The sequence below is a fragment of the Bombina bombina genome, chromosome 3, assembly GCF_027579735.1.
Source record: "Bombina bombina isolate aBomBom1 chromosome 3, aBomBom1.pri, whole genome shotgun sequence".
NCBI classification, from domain to species: Eukaryota; Metazoa; Chordata; class Amphibia; order Anura; family Bombinatoridae; genus Bombina; species Bombina bombina.
This window is the reverse complement of record NC_069501.1, coordinates 805642752-805660776: the sequence shown is the minus strand read 5'-3', so window position 1 is coordinate 805660776 and position 18025 is coordinate 805642752. Positions and strand designations below refer to the sequence as shown.

The window sequence follows — 18025 nt, the reverse complement described above, 5'->3', positions numbered from 1 at the left end:
ACCTACAATGTCTGCATATAACCACTGGGGTTAATGTCTGAATGTGAATAAACCTACAGGTTCTGCATATAACCACTGGGGGTAATGCCTGAATGTGTATAAACCTACAATGTCTGCATGTAACCACTGGGGGTAATGCCTGAATGTGTATAAACCTACAATGTCTGCATAGAACCACTGGGTTTAATGCCTGAATGTGAATAAACCTACAGGTTCTGCATATAACCACTGGGGGTAATGCCTGAATGTGTATAAACCTACAATGTCTGCATGTAACCACTGGGGGTAATGCCTGAATGTGTATAAACCTACAATGTCTGCATAGAACCACTGGGGGTAATGCCTGACTGTGTATAAACATGCGTCTGCATAGAACCACTGGGGGTAATGCCTGGATGTGTACAAACCTAAAATGTCTGCATATAACCACTGGGGGTAATGCCTGAATGTGTATAAACCTACAATGTCTGCATGTAACCACTGGGTGTAATGCCTGAATGTGTATAAACCTACAATGTCTGCATAGAACCACTGGGTGTAATGCCTGAATGTGTATAAACCTACAATGTCTGCATAGAACCACTAGGGGTAATGCCTGAATGTGTATAAACCTACAATGTCTGCATAGAACCACTGGGGGTAATTCCTGAATTTGTATAAACCTACAATGTCTGTATAGAGCCACTGGGGGTAATGCCTGAATGTGTATAAACCTACAACGTCTGCATAGAACCACTGGGGGTAATGCCTGAATGTGTATAAACCTACAACGTCTGCATGTAACCACTGGGTGTAATGTCTGAATGTGTATAAACCTACAACGTCTGCATTGAACCACTGGGGGTCATGCCTAAATGTGTATAAACCTACGTCTGCATAGAACCACTGTGGGTAATGCTTAAATGTGTATAAACCTACGTCTGCATAGAACCACTGGGGGTAATGCCTGAATGTGTATAAACCTACAACGTCTGCATAGAACCACTGGGGGTACTGCCTGAATGTGTATAAACCTACAATGTCTACATGTAACCACTGGGTGTAATGCCTGAATGTGTATAAACCTACTATGTCTGCATAGAACCACTGGGTGTAATGCCTGAATGTGTATAAACCTACAATGTCTGCATAGAACCACTGGGGGTAATGCCTGAATGTGTATAAACCTACAATGTCTGCATAGAACCACTGGGGGTAATTCCTGAATGTGTATAAACCTACAATGTCTGCATAGAACCACTGGGGGTAATGCCTGAATGTGTATAAACCTACAACGTCTGCATAGAACCACTGGGGTAATGCCTGAATGTGTATAAACCTACAACGTCTGCATGTAACCACTGGGTGTAATGTCTGAATGTGTATAAACCTACAACGTCTGCATTGAACCACTGGGGGTTATGCCTAAATGTGTATAAACCTACGTCTGCATAGAACCACTGGGGGTAATGCCTAAATGTGTATAAACCTACAATGTCTGCATAGAACCACTGGGGGTAATGCCTGAATGTGTATAAACCTACAACGTCTGCATAGAACCACTGGGGGTACTGCCTGAATGTGTATAAACCTACAACGTCTGCATAGAACCACTGGGGGTACTGCCTGAATGTGTATAAACCTACAACGTCTGCATAGAACCACTGGGGGTACTGCCTGAATGTGTATAAACCTACAACGTCTGCATATAACCACTGGGGGTAATGCCTGAATGTGTATAAACCTACAACGTCTGCATATAACCACTGGGGGTAATGCCTGAATGTGTATAAACCTACAACGTCTGCATATAACCACTGGGGGTAATGCCTGAATGTGTATAAACCTACAGGTTCTGCATATAACCACTGGGGGTAATGCCTGAATGTGTATAAACCTACAGGTTCTGCATATAATCACTGGGGGGCAATGCCTGAATGTGTATAAACCTACAGGTTCTGCATATAATCACTGGGGGCAATGCCTGAATGTGTATAAACCTACAGGTTCTGCATATCATGGGGGTTAATGCCTGAATGTGTGTAAACCTATAGGTTCTGCATATAATCACTGGGGGTAATGCCTGAATGTGTGTAAACCTACAACGTCTGCATGTAATCACTAGTTTGAGCTTTGCTTTGTCTGTATTGCATAGGATTTGTTGTATGTATTTAGATACTTAGTCCTTTTTATAAAATTAAATAAAAATGCAATAGACTGCATTGCAACCAGATTGTGATCTGGGTCTGATCCTGCAGTCATGGTGCATATTGGCACTAATGAAGGAATCGGTGGGAGATGGAATGTCCTAAAAAATTACTTCAGGGAGATAGGCAGCAAGCTTAAAGCAAGGACCTCCAAGGTAATATTTTCATAGATATTACCAGTGCCATTTGCTAACTCAGTAAGGCAGAAGGAGCTACGGTCAGTTAAATTCATGGTTTAAAAACTGGTGTAAAAATTAGGGGTTTGACTTTTTAAAGCACTGGGTTGACTTTTCACTTGGGTAAATTTGTACAGTTAGGATGTATTTCACCTAAATGACATGAGTGCAGGTGTGTTGTGGGAGAAGATGGTAGCACGCTTAGGGAATATTTTAAACTAGGCAAAGTGGGGTGAGGGTCAGTCCAAGTATAATAGGACAGATCAGTCTGTGAATATGTCACACCTAGAATACCTCAGGGAATGGATGACTTTATTAAATGTCACATTAGAAAGTTTGGAGCAAAGCACACCAAGTAGCAGCAGAAATCACATGAAAATTAAATGTATGACAGCAAATGCAAGAAGCATCATGGATAAAATGTGGAACTGGAACTGGTAAGTTGCAGAAGAGGACTATATTATCAGTATAACTGAAACTTGTGGGAAGATTTACATGACTGGGCAGTTTAACTTAGAGGGTTATACTATATTTAGGAGGGACAGGAGTAATAAAATGGGTGGAGGAATCAGCATGTATATTAAACCTACAATAAGGGAAGATATTTATGATGGTAGGTGATAATGTAGAGAACCTGTAGGTTGAAATAAGGAGTGGGGGGTAAAAATCCTAAAAAAAATATTGCTAGGAACATGCTACAAGACCCCCAACATTAGTGACGTGGAGGAAACTCAACTACTAATGCAAATCGGAAAGGCTACTAATAATAACAGTGCTGTAATTATGGGAGATCTTAAATACCCTGACATAAACTGGACTAATGAAACTAGTAATTCAGCTAAGGGAGATATATTTCTTTCATGTAATTGGAAAGAGTACATGAGCTAGTGACGTATGAGATATACAATCCTACCAGGAGGGACAAAGTTTCCCAAACCTCAAAATGCCTATAAATACACCCCTCACCACACCCACAATTCAGTTTTACAAACTTTGCCTCCTATGGTAAGTTTGTGCTAAGATTTCTACGTTGACATGCGCTTCTCAGCATTTTTGAAGCCCGATTCCTCTCAGAGTACAGTGAATGTCAGAGGGATTTGAAGGGAGTATCACCTATTCAATGCAATGGTTTTCCTCACGGGGACCTATTTCATAGGTTCTCTGTTATCGGTTGTAGAGATTCATCTCCTACCTCCCTTTTGAGATCGACGATATACTCTCATATTCCATCACCTCTACTAATAACCGTTTCAGTTCTGGTTTGGCTATCTGCTATATGTGAATCAGTGTCTTTTGGTAAGGTATGGTTTGGCACTTTATGTATTTATATAAAATTCTAAATATATGTATTGTTCTTATATTTGCCATGATTCAGGTTTGCAGTATATTTCCTTTTTGCAGACTGTCGGTTTCATATCTGGGAAATGCTTTTTTTTATGAAAAATTATTTCTTACTTGGGGTATAGTCTCTTTTTCAAATTGACTGTCTTTTAAATTTGCGGGCAGAATTAGGCTCGCGAGGGCGCAAAATGCCAAAGTTTATTGCGTCATTCTTGGCGCAAGATTTTTTGGCGTGAAGTTAAGTTCGTTGACACAAATTCGTAATTTCCTGCATCTTAGTTGACGCAGAGTCCTTCACAAGGTTGACGCGAGTGTGTCATTTTCGGACATTTTTGGCGCCAAAAAATATATTTCTGTTTGTTGTGCGTCATACTTGGCGCCAAATATTTTCATTATTTAAGACCCCATTCCTATTTACCTCTTGCCTTTTTCTATGTCAGAGGGCTATTCTGTTTGCATTTTTTCCCATTCCTGAAACTGCCATATAAGGAAATTGATAATTTTGCTTTATATGTTGTTTTTTCTCTTACATTTGCAAGATGTCTCAATCTGATCCTGTCTGAGAATTCACTGTTGGATCCCTGCTGCCTGATAACAGTTCTACCAAAGCTAAGTGCATTTGTTGTAAACTTGTGGAGATTATACCTCCAGCTGTGGTTTGTAATAGTTGTCATGATAAACTTTTACATGCAGAAAATGTATCCATCAGTAGTTCATTACCTGTTGTTGTTCCCTCAACATCTAATGCACAAGAAATACCTGTAAATTTCAAATAATTTATTTCTGATTCTATTCAGAAGACTTTGTCTGCCATTCCGCCTTCTAATAAACATAAAAGGTCTTTTAAAACTTCTCGTAGAGTTGATGAAATTCCAAATGACTGGCAACATACTGATTTATCCTTCTCTGAAGAGGATCTATCTGATTCAGAAGATCCTGCCTCAGATATTGACACTGACAAATCCTCTTATTTAATTAAAATGGAGTATATTCGTTCTTTATTAAAGGAAGTGTTGATTACATTAGATATGGAGGAAACTAGTCCTCTTGATATTAAAACTAGTAAACCTTTAAATTCTTTTTACAAACCTCCTGTGGTTATTCCAGAGATTTTTCCAGTTCCTCATGCTATTTCTGATATGATTTCTAAATAATGGAATAGGCCTGGTACTTCTTTTATTCCTTCTTCATGGTTAAAAAAATTGTATCCTTCGCCAGCAGTTAGATTGGAGTTTTGGGAAAAGATCCCCAAAGTTGATGGGGCTATCTCTACTCTTGCTAAACGTACTACTATTCCTACGGAAGATAGTACTTCTAAAGATCCTTTAGATAGGAAACCCTTTAGATAGATAACTTGAATCTTATCTAAGGAAGGCTTATTTATATTCAGGTCATCTTCTTAGGCCTGCAAATTCTTTGGCTGATGTAGCAGCTGCTTCAACTTTTTGGTTGGAAACTTTAGCGCAACAAGTATCGGATCATGATTTGTCTAGCATTGTTAAGTTGATTCAACATGCTAATAATTTAATTTGTGATGCCATTTTTGATATAATCAAAATTGATGTTAGATATGTCTTTAGCTATTTAGCTAGAAGAGCTTTGTGGCTTAAATCTTGTAATGCTGATATGACTTCTAAGTCCAGATTGCTATCTCTTTCTTTCCAAGGTAATACATTATTTGGTTCTCAGTTGGGTTCAATAATTTCAACTGTCACTGGGGGGAAGGGAGTCTTTTTGCCTCAGGATAAAAAACCTAAGGGCAAATCTAAAACTTCTAACCGTTTTTGTTCCTTTCGACATAATAAGGAACAGAAATCTAATCCTTCCCCAAAGGAATCTGTTTCCAATTGTAAGCCTTCCTCAAATTGGAATAAATCCAAGCCATTTAAGAGATCAAAGCCAGCCCCCAAGTCTGCATGAAGGTGTGGCCCTCATTCCAGCACATCTGGTAGGGGGCAGATTAAAATGAATCCAATGATTTTGGACCGAATTGATCCAAACATCTTTGAAACAGAGTATTGTCTCTCAGGGGTACAGAATAGGATTCAGAGTAAGACCTCCTGTGAGAAGATTTTTTCTCTCACGCATTCCAGCAAACTCAGTAAAGGCTCAGGCTTGCCTGAAGTGTGTTTCAGACCTGGAGTTATCAGGGGTAATCATGCCAGTTCCGTTTTAGGAACAGGGTCTGGGGTTTTATTCAAATCTATTTATTGTCCAAAAGAAAGAAAATTCATTCAGACCAGTTCTGGATCTAAAGATTTTGAATTGATATGTAAGAGTACCAACTTTCAAAATGGTAGCTATAAGGACTATTCTGCCTTTTGTTCAGCAAGGGCATTATATGTCCACAATAGACTTACAGGATGCATAGCTTCATTTTCCGATTCATCCGGATCGCTATCAGTTCCTGAGATTCTCTTTTCTAGACAAGCATTACCAATTTGTTGCTCTTCCTTTTGGCCTAGCGACAGCTCCAAGAATCTTTTCAAAGGTTCTTGGTGCCCTACTCTCTGTAATCAGAGAGCGGGGTATTGCAGTGTTTTCATTATTTGGACGATATCTTGGTACTCGCTCAGTCTTTACGTTCTGCAGAATCTCACACAAATCAAAAAGTGTTGTTTCTTCGAAGACATGGTTGGAGGATCAATTTACCAAAAAGTTATTTGATTCCTCAGACAAGGGTAACCATTTTAGGTTTCCAGATAGATTCAGTGTCCATGACTTTGTCTCTAACAGACAAGAGACGTTTGAAATTGGTTGCAGCCTGTCGGCACCTTCTGTCTCAGTCATTCCCTTGAGTAGCTATGTGCATGGAAGTTTTAGGTCTCATGACTGCAGCATCAGACGCGATCCCCTTTGCTCGTTTTCATATGCGACCTCTCCAGCTTTGTATGCTGAACCAATGGTGCAGGGATTATACAAGGATATCACAATTGATATCCTTAAATCCCAATGTTCGACTTTCTCTGACTTGGTGGTTAGATCACCATCGTATAATTCTAGGGGCCTCTTTCGTTCGTCCATCCTGGACTGTGATCACAATAGATGCGAGTCTTTCAGGTTGGGGAGCTGTTTGGGGATCTCTGACAGCACAAGGGGTTTGGAAATCTCAAGAGGCGAGATTACCAATCAATATTTTGGAACTCCGTGCAATTCTCAGGGCTCTTCAGTTTTGGCCTCTTTTGAAGAGAGAACCGTTCATTTGTTTTCAGACAGACAATATCACAACTGTGGCATATGTCAATCATCAGGGTGGGACTCACAGTCCTCAAGCTATGAAAGAAGTATCCCGGATACTTATTTGGGCGGAATCCAGCTCCTGTCTAATTTCTGCGGTTCATATCCCAGGTATAGACAATCGGGAAGCGGATTATCTCAGTCGTCAGACTTTACATCCGGGAGAATAGTCTCTCCACCCAGATGTGTTTTCTCAAATTGTTCAGATGTGGGGGCTTCCAGAAATAGAACTGATGGCATCTCATCTAAACAAAAAACTTCTCTGGTACCTGTCCAGGTCCAGGGATCCTCAGGCGGAAGCAGTGAATGCATTGACACTTGGTGTTATCAACCTGCTTATATTTTCCCGCCTCTAGTTCTTCATCCAAGTGTGATCTCCAAAATCATCATGGAGCAATCGTTTGTGCTGCTGGTGGCTCCAGCATGGTCTCACAGGTTTTGGTAGGCAGATCTTGTTCGGATGTCCAGTTGCCAACCTTGGCCACTTCCATTAATGCCAGACCTCCTATCTCAAGGTCTGTTTTTCCATCAAGAACTCAAATCATTAAATTTGAAGATATGGAAATTGAACGCTTAGTGCTTAGTCATAGAGGTTTCTCTGACTCAGTGATTAATACTATGTTGAAGGCTCGTAAATCTGTTTCTAGAAAGATTTATTGTCGAGTTTGGAAGACTTACATTTCATGGTGTTCTTCTCATACATTTTCTTGGCATTCTTTTAGAGTTCCTAGAATTTTACAGTTTCATCAGGATGGTTTGGATAAAGGTTTGTCTGCAAGTTCCTTGAAAGGACAAATCTCTGCTCTTTGTTTTATTCCACAGAACAATTGCTAAACTTCCTGATATTCACTGTTTTGTACAGGCTTTGGTTCATATCAAGCCTGTCATTAAATCAATTTCTCCTCCTTGGAGTCTTAATTTGGTTTTGAAAGCTTTACAGGCTCCTCCATTTGAGCCTATGCATTCTTTGGACATTAAACTACTTTCTTGGAAAGTGTTGTTCCTTTTGGCCATCTCTTCTGCTAGAAGAGTTTCTGAATTATCTGCTCTCTCTTGTGAATCTCCTTTTCTGATTTTTCATCAAGATAAGGCAGTTTTGCGGACTTCATTTAAATTCTTACCTAAGGTTGTGAATTCTAACAACATTAATAGAGAAATTGTTGTCCCTTCTTTGTGTCCTAATCCTAAGAATTCTTTGGAGAGATCTTTACATTCTTTGGATGTGGTGAGAGCTCTGCAAAGCAGCAACTTGGTCTTCTTTGCATACTTTTACTAAATTCTACCATTTTGATTTGCTTCTTTGGAAGCAGTTTTTGGTTGGAAAGTTCTTCAGGCAGCTGTTTCAGTTTGATTCTTCTGCTTATGATTTAAGTTTTTTTTCTTTTTCTTTTTTGAGAATAAACTTATATTTGGGTTGTGGATTAATTTTTTTCAGCAAAATGGCTGATTTTATTTTGTCCCTCCCTCTCTAGTGACTCTTGCATGGAGTTCCACATCTTGGGTATTGCTATCCCATACGTCACTAGCTCATGGACTCTTGCCAATTACATGAAAGAAAACATAATTTATGTAAGAACTTACCTGATAAATTCATTTCTTTCATATTGGCAAGAGTCCATGAGCCCCACCCCACTTCTTGGCTATTCGTTAAACTGAATTGTGGTTGTGGTGAGGGGGTGTATTTATAGGCATTTTGAGGTTTGGGAAACTTTGCCCCTCCTGGTAGGATTGTATATCCCATAAGTCACTAGCTCATGGTCTCTTGCCAATATGAAAGAACTGAATTTATCAGGTAAGTTCTTACATAAATTATGTTTTTAAATGTTCTCAGGGATAACTTCTTGTCACAATTAATAGAGGAGCCAACTAGTAATAAAGCTATATTGGATTTTGTGCTATCAAACGATTCAGATATTATATTAAACATAGAAGTCAAAGAACATTTGGGTACCAGTGATTATAACATGGTCACATTTGAAATCACTTTCCATAAGCAGTGTCTTAAAGGTTTAACTAAGACTTTTAATTTTAATAAAGCAAAATTCAATGATTTAAGGAAATCATTAAATAACATAAATTGGAACAATGTATTCTCTAATAAAAATACAGAGGATAAATGGATGACATGTAAAACTTTCTTAAATAAACATATCAATACCTGCCACATGGTTGTAAAAGTAAAAGAAAAAAATCCAAGCTAATGGGGTTAACTAAAAATGTATCCAAAAGAAATGTTGCACTCAGGTGTGTAAAAAGTGAAAAACCTTTATTAGGTGAACAGCAACATTTCTGGGCACCTGCCCCTTTGTCAAGCTAAAAACATAATGCACATGCAGACAATATATAGCAGTACTAATAAAACAAGGACTAATGGGAACACTCATGGTAGGCGGGGTTACAAACAATCTTACATGGGAACATTTCTGAACATATTAACCCTATACTTCCCCTTTTAGTGTGTCCCAGAAGGCCAAGATTAAAAACAATCTGAAAGGAAGCAAAAATTGCACATCCACATAATACATATCACTCCCTTATATAAGGATATAATTAAACTTTATATAGTAACTGACTGTGCCAACCTATACTATATGAATAATGAATTTACAGATTTGGATTTAGGTCAAATTCCCTATTCATGCCTTTGGGGTGTAATGTGTCCAATTTCCATATCCATTTGTCCTCTTTATAAAGTTCTCTCTGTCTATCACCCCCCTCCCCCAGGCTTTCTCTTGATTTGATCTAATACTATAAAGTGTAATTGGTTAACCTGGTGACCCATTCGTAAAAAATGAGCTGGCACTGGTAGATCTTTTGTCCCTGTGTTTCTGATATTTGATTTATGTTGGCCAATATGATACCTAATCCTTTGGGTGGTCTCACCTATATATAAAAGCCCACATGGGCATTTAAGGGCGTACACAACATAAGATGAGTTACAGGTATAGTAACCAGGTATTTTAAATTTACAGCCTGAGTAAGGATGGCAAATCTCTCCACCCTTAATGACACTGTTACAATGAGAACACCCTAGGCAGGGAAAGGTACCATTTTTGGGTTTACCAAAGAATGGAGATACTTTAGTATCTGAGTTAACAACTGCTTTAGTTATCATTCTCCCACATGTGTAACCTTTGCGGTATGCTGCTCTAGGTGTTTGATTAAACTCCTTAATGTCAGGACAAGAATCTCTTAGGATATGCCAATTTTGTTTAAGTATACCTTGTACCTTATTGCTTAGAGTGTTGTATGTGCTAACAAAAGTGAGTCTGCCATTTTGTGGTCTATTGTGTTTATTATGGAAATTCGATCTCGCATGTACCAATTCTGTATTAGGATAACCACATTTTTCAAATTTAGACTGAGTTTCATCTTGGGATTTGGGCACAGATTTAAATATAGCTAGTGGATGAAAACTATCCCCATGTAATAGTGTATTTCTATCAGTTTTCTTAACAAATAAATCCGTTTTTAGATAACCGTTTTCTTTATACACCAGGGTATCTAAGAATTAAATGTGTGTGTTGTCTTGTTTAGAAGTAAATTGTATGAATGGTACTGATCTCTCAATGTCATTTTTTAGTTGTACAAGACATTCAGGAGGCCCCTGCCAAATAATAAACAATTCGTCTATATACCTATACCAGGCTAAACAGTACTGTTTAAATAAGGGGTGATTGTAAACCACAGTTTCTTCAATATTGATCCATTACCATACAGGCATAGTATGGGGCCACATTGGACCCCATTGCTGTGCCTGTTTTTTGCAGATAAAACATTTTATCAAAAACGAAATAGTTTTGAGTCAAAATTGCTTCCAATAAATCCATCATAAATCCTATTTGTTATTTACTTAAAACAATCCATACCCACCGTGTGTGGAATGACAGTATATAAACTGCAGACATCCCATTTGGCAAGAACAGTATTGTCACTTAAACCTTCAAATTGTCTGATTTCACCATGGAAATCACTGGTATCCCTAATGTATGAGTTACCCTTTTGGACTAGGGGGGCCAACACACGGTCCATAAATTTAGTAGCATTACTCATAATGAAACAGATTCCAGCCACAGTAGGGCACCCTGGTGGATTAACTGGGTCTTTGTGAATCTTAGGGGTTAAGTAAAAAGCAGGTACAATATGATGTTTATTAAGAGAAAGTCATATATAATTTTTTGCTAATGATTTGATGTTGAAAAGCATTATCAAGCATATTAAATGGGCTTGTATCTTAAGGGTAGGATCACCTGGTAATTTGGTATAAACTGATACATCCTGTAATTGGCGCGGGGCTTCAGCTATGTACATACTTGTATCCATAACAACAACCGCCCGCCCTTATCAGCACTCTTGATCGTAATAGCAGTACAGTATTCATTTGTAAATTTTTTAACACACATTTTTCTTCTGTAGTTAAATTAAAGGTATTGTACCCAAATTTGTTGCTATTATTTCTTTTTAAAGACACAATGAGTCCACAGATTTCATCCTTACTTGTGGGATATTCACCTCCTGGTCAGCAGGAGGAGGCAAAGAGCACCACAGCAGAGCTGTTAAATAGCTCCTCCCTTCCCTCTCACTCCAGTCATTCGACCGAAGTTAGGAAGAGAGAGGAAAAGTGAAGGTGCAGAGGTGTCTGTAATTTACAAAAAATAATAACCTGTCTCAGAGAACAGGGCAGGCCGTGGACTCATCGTGTCTAAAAAGAAATAAATTTATCAGGCTAGCATAAATTTTCTTTTTAAAGACATGATGAGTCCACGGATTTCATCCTTACTTGTGGGATACAATACCAAAGCTAGAATACACGGATGATAAGGGAGGGACAAGACAGGGAAGCTTAAAGGAAGGCACCACTGCTTGAAGAATCTTTCTCCCAAAAACAGCCTCGGCCGAGGCAAAAGTATCAAATTTGTAAAATTTAGAAAAAGTGTGAAGAGAAGACCAAGTTGCAGTCTTGCAAATCTGTTCTACAGAAGCTTCATCTTTGAATGCCCATGAGGAAGCAACAGTCCTAGTGGAATGAGCCGTAACTCTTTCAGGAGGCTGCTGTCCAGCAGTCTCATATGCAAAACAGATGATACTCTTCACCTCACTTTACCTCTTCCTATCACTAATGTAGGCAAAGAGAATGACTGGAGTGGAAGGGAAGGGAGGAGCTATTTAACAGCTCTGCTGTGGTGCTCTTTGCCTCCTCCTGCTGACCAGGAGGTGAATATCCCACAAGTAAGGATGAAATCCGTGGACTCATCGTGTCTTTAAAAAGAAATAATAGCTACAAATTTGGGTATAATACCATTAATTTAACCTCAGAAGAAAAATGTGTGTTAAAAAATTTACAAATGAATACTGTACTGCTATTACGATCAAGAGGGCTGATAAGGGCGGGGCGATTGTTGTTAAGGATACAAGTAAGTACATAGCTGAAGCCCTGCGCCAATTACAGGATGTATCAGTTTATACCAAATTACCAGGTGATCCTACCCTTAAGATACAAGCCCATTTTAAATATATGCTTGATAATGCTTTTCAACATCAAATCATTAGCAAAAAATGATATATGACTTCCTCTTAATAAACATACAGTACTATTGTACCTGCTTTTTACTTAACCCCTGAGATTCACAAAGGTATCATCCGTTTTGCATATGAGACTGCTGGACAGCAGCCTCCTGAAAGAGTTACGGCTCATTCCACTAGGACTGTTGCTTCCTCATGGGCATTCAAAGATGAAGCTTCTGTAGAACAGATTTGCAAGGCTGCAACTTGGTCTTATCTTCACATTTTTTCAAAATTTTACAAATTTGATACTTTTGTCTCGGCCGAGGCTGTTTCTTTCATGTAATTGGCAAGAGTCCATGAGCTAGTGACGCATGGGATATACATTCCTACCAGGAGGGGCAAAGTTTCCCAAACCTCAAAATGCCTATAAATGCACCCCTCACCACACCCACAATTCAGTTTTAAATACTTTGCCTCCCATGGAGGTGGTGAAGTAAGTTTGTGCTAGATTTCTACGTTGATATGCGCTTCGCAGCAGGCTGAAGCCCGGTTTTCCTCTCAGAGTGCAGTGAATGTCAGAGGGATGTGAAGAGAGTATTGCCTATTTGAATACCATGGTCTTCCTCTAGGGGATCTATTTCATAGGTTCTCTGTTATCGGTCGTAGAGATTTCTTCTCCTACCTCCCTTTTCAGATCGACGATATACTCTTATATACCGTTACCTCTACTGATTCTCGTTTCAGTACTGGTTTGGCTATCTACTATATGTAGATGAGTGTCTTAGGGTAAGTAAGTCTTATTTCTATTTATGACACTCAAAGCTATGGTTGGGCACTTTATATGTAAAGTTCTAAATATATGTGTTAAAACTTATATTTGCCATGATTCAGGATAATCAGTATTCCTTCTTTCAGACTGTCAGTTTAATTTTTTGGGAAAATGCATATGAATTATATTTTTTCTTACCTTAAAAATTTCAAATTTTCAATTGACTTTTTTTTTCAAAATTGCGGGCTGTTAGGCTCGCGGGTGCAGAAAATGCTTCTATTTATTGCGTCATTCTTGGCGCGAGAATTTTTTGGCGCAAAAATTTCGTCATTTTCGGCGTCATAGTTGGCGCCGGAAGTTTTCACGTGATTGCGTCATTATTGACGTATGTGTGTTGCGGACGTTTTTTTGGCGCCAAAAAATATGGGCATCATACTTGGCGCCAGTTTTTTTCACATTATTTCAGTCTCACTTTTTAGTTGCTTCTGGTTTCTAGAGGCTTGTTTTGCATTTTTTCCCATTCCTGAAACTGCCATTTAAGGAATTTGATAATTTTGCTTTATATGTTGTTTTTTCTATTACATATTGCAAGATGTCACTACCTGACCCTGGATCAGAATCTACTTCTGGAAAGACGCTGCCTGATGTTGGTTCTACCAAAGCTAAGTGCATTTGTTGTAAACTTTTGGTAACTGTTCCTCCGGCTGTAGTTTGTGTTAGTTGTCATGATAAACTATCAAATGCTGATAATGTTTCCATTATTAATAATCCATTACCTGTTGTTGTTCCTTCAACATCTAATGTTCAGGATGTTCCTGTTAATGTAAAAGAATTTGTTTCTAATTCTATTCAGCAGGCTCTGTCTGTTATTCCTCCTTCTAGTAAACGTAAGAGGTCTTTTAAAACTTCTCATATTTCAGATGAATTTTTAAATGACCGCCATCATTCTGACTTATCTATTTCTGATGAGGATCTATCTGGTTCAGAAGATTCTGCCTCAGATATTGACACTGATAAATCTTCAAATTTGTTTAAAATTGAGTTATTCGTTCTTTACTTAAAGAAGTGTTGATTGCATTAGATATGGAGGAGTCTAGTCCTCTTGATATTAAAACTAATAAGCGTTTAAATTCAGTTTTTAAACCTCATGTAGTTATTCCAGAAGTTTTTTCAGTTCCTGACGCTATTTCAGAAGTAATTTCTAGGAAATGGAATAGTCTGGGTACTTCATTTACTCCTTCTCCAAGGTTTAAGAAATTGTACCCTTTGCCATCTGATAGATTAGAGTTTTGGGAAAAAATCCCCAAAGTTGATGGGGCTATCTCTGCTTTTGCTAAACGTACTACTATTCCTACGGCAGATAGTACTTCTTTTAAAGATCCTTTAGATAGGGAGCTTGAATCCTTTCAAAGGAAGGCTTATTTATGTTCAGGTAATCTTCTTAGACCTGCTATTTCTTTGGCTGATGTTGCTGCAGCTTCCACTTTCTGGTTGGAGGCTTTAGCGCAACAAGTGTCAGACCATAATGCTTATAGCATTGTTAAACTTCTTCAACATGCTAATAACTTTGTTTGTGATGCCATTTTCGATATCATTAGAATTGATGTCAGGTATATGTCTTTAGCTATTTTAGCCAGAAGAGCTTTATGGCTTAAGTCTTGGAATGCAGATATGACTTCTAAGTCAACGTTGCTTTCTCTTTCTTTCCAAGGTAATAAATTATTTGGTTCTCAGTTAGATTCAATAATTTCAACTGTTACTGGGGGGAAGGGAGCCTTTTTGCCTCGGGACAAAAAATCTAAAGGTAAATATAGGGCTGGTAATCGTTTTCGTTCCTTTCATCAGAATAAGGAACAAAAGTCTGACCCTTCCCATAAAGGAACAGTTTCCGTTTGGAAACCTTCTCCAGTCTGGAATAAATCCAAGCCTTTTAGAAAGTCAAAACCAGCTCTCAAATCCGCATGATAGTGCGGCCCTCATTCCAGCACAGCTGGTAGGGGGCAGGTTACGATTTTTCAAAGATGTTTGAATCAATTTGATTCAAAGTCTTTGGATTCAGAACATTGTTTCACAAGGGTACAGAATAGGTTTCAAGGTAAGACTGCCTGTGAGAAGATTCTTTCTCTCACGCATTCCAGTAAATCCAGTAAAGGCTCAAGCGTTTCTGAAATGTGTTTCAGACCTGGAGTCAGCTGGGGTAATTGTGCCAGTTCCAGTTCTGGAACGGGGCCTGGGGTTTTATTCAAATCTGTTCATTGTACCAAAGAAAGAAAATTCTTTCAGACCCGTTCTGGATCTAAAAATATTGAATCGTTATATAAGGATACCAACATTTAAAATGGTGACTATAAGGACTATTCTGACTTTTGTTCAGCAAGGGCATTATATGTCCACAATAGACTTACAGGATGCATATCTTCATATTCCAATTCATCCGGACCACTATCAGTTCCTGAGATTCTCTTTTCTAGACAAACATTACCAGTTTGTTGCTCTTCCTTTTGGCCTAGCAACAGCTCCAAGGATCTTTTCAAAGGTTCTCGGTGCCCTTCTCTCTGTAATCAGGGAGCAGGGTATTGCGTTATTTCCTTATTTGGACGATATCTTGGTACTTGCTCAGTCTTTACATACTGCAGAATCTCACACGAATCAACTTGTGTTGTTTCTTCAAAAACATGGTTGGAGGATCAATTTACCAAAGAGTTCCTTGATTCCTCAGACAAGGGTAATCTTTTTGGGTTTCCAAATAGATTCAGTGTCCATGACTTTGTCTGTAACAGACAAGAGACGTCTGAAATTGGTTTCAGCTTGTCGAAACCTTCAGTCTCAATCATTCCCTTCGGTAGCATTCTGCATGGAAATTCTAGGTCTCATGACTGCTGCATCGGACGTGATCCATTTTGCTCATTTTCACATGAGACCTCTCCAGCTTTGTATGCTGAATCAGTGGTGCAGGGATTATACAAAGATATCACAATTAATATCCTTAAATCCCAATGTTCGATCTTCTCTGACTTGGTGCTTGGATCACCATCGTTTAGTTCAAGGGGCCTCTTTTGTTCGTCCAACCTGGACAGTGATCTCAACAGATGCGAGTCTTTCAGGTTGGGGAGCTGTATGGGGATATCTGACAGCGCAGGGAGTTTGGGAATCTCAGGAGGCGAGATTACCAATCAACATTTTGGAACTCCGTGCGATTTTCAGAGCTCTTCAGTTCTGGCCTCTTCTGAAGAGAGAATCGTTTATTTGTTTTCAGACAGACAATGTCACAACCGTGGCATGTATCAATCATCAAGGGGGGATTCACAGTCCTCAGGCTATGAAAGAAGTATCTTGGATACTTGTATGGGCGGAATCCAGCTCCTGTCTAATTTCTGGGGTTCACATCCCAGGTATAGACAATTGGGAAGCGGATTATCTCAGTCGCCAGACGTTACATCCGGGCGAATGGTCTTCTTCACCCAGACGTATTTCTTCAGATTGTTCAAATCTGGGGACTTCCAGAAATAGATCTGATGGCCTCTCAACTAAATAAGAAACTTCCCAGGTATCTGTCCAGATCCAGGGATCTTCAGGCGGAAGCGGTGGACGCGTTGTCACTTCCTTGGAATTATCAACCCGCTTATATCTTTCCGCCTCTAGTTCTTCTTCCAAAAGTGATTTCCAAACTCCTAATGGAGCGTTCGTTTGTACTGCTGGTGTCTCCAGCATGGCCACACAGGGTTTGGTATGCGGATCTCGTTCGATGGCCAGTTGCCAACCTTGGACACTTCCGTTAAGGCCAGGCCTTCTATCTCAAGGCCCATTTTTCCATCAGGATCTCAAATCATTAAATTTGAAGGTATGGAGATTGAACGCTTAATACTTAGTCATAGAGGTTTCTCTGACTCAGTGATTAATACTATGTTACTGGCTCGTAAATCTGTGTCTAGAAAGATCTATTACCGAGTCTGGAACACTTACATTTCTTGGTGTTCACATAAATTCTCTTGGCATTCTTTTAGAATTCCTAGAATTTTACAGTTTCTTCAGGAAGGTTTGGAAAAAGGTTTGTCCGCAAGTTCCTTGAAAGGACAAATCTCTGCTCTTTCTGTACTTTTTCACAGAAAGATTGCTAATCATCCTGTCATTAAGTCAATTTCTCCTCCTTGGAGTCTTAATTTGGTTCTGAGGGCTTTACAGGCTCCTCCGTTTGAACCTATGCATTCTCTGGATATTAAATTACTTTCTTGGAAAGTTTTATTCCTTTTGGCCCTCTCTTCTGCTAGAAGAGTTTCTGAGCTATCTGCTCTTTCTTGTGAATCTCCTTTTCTGATTTTTCATCAGGATAAGGCAGTGTTGTGGACTTCATTTAATTTTTTACCTAAAGTTCTGAATTCTAACAACATTAGTAGAGAAATTGTTGTCCCTTCATTGTGTCCTAATCCTAAGAATACTCTGGAGAGATCTTTACATTCTTTGGATGTAGTTAGAGCTTTGAAATATTATGTTGAAGCTACTAAAGATTTCAGGAAGACTTCTAGTCTATTTGTTATCTTTTCTGGTTCTAGGAAAGGTCAGAAGGCTTCTGCCATTTCTTTGGCTTCTTGGTTAAAGTCTTTGATTCATCATGCTTATGTAGAGTCGGGTAAATCCCCGCCTCAAAGAATTACGGCTCATTCTACTAGGTCAGTTTCTACTTCCTGGGCTTTTAAGAATGAAGCTTCTGTTGATCAGATTTGCAAAGCAGCAACTTCTTTGCATACTTTTACTAAATTCTACAATTTTGATATTTTTTCTTCTTCTGAAGCAGTTTTTGGTAGAAAAGTACT

General features: G+C 38.9%; 1 protein-coding gene across 2 annotated transcripts in view; it reads left to right on the top strand.

Annotated features, from left to right (window-relative positions):
- Window positions 1-18025, top strand: part of CYFIP1 (cytoplasmic FMR1 interacting protein 1) — a 543505-nt gene that overhangs the window by 278141 nt on the left and 247339 nt on the right. The window lies entirely within an intron of this gene.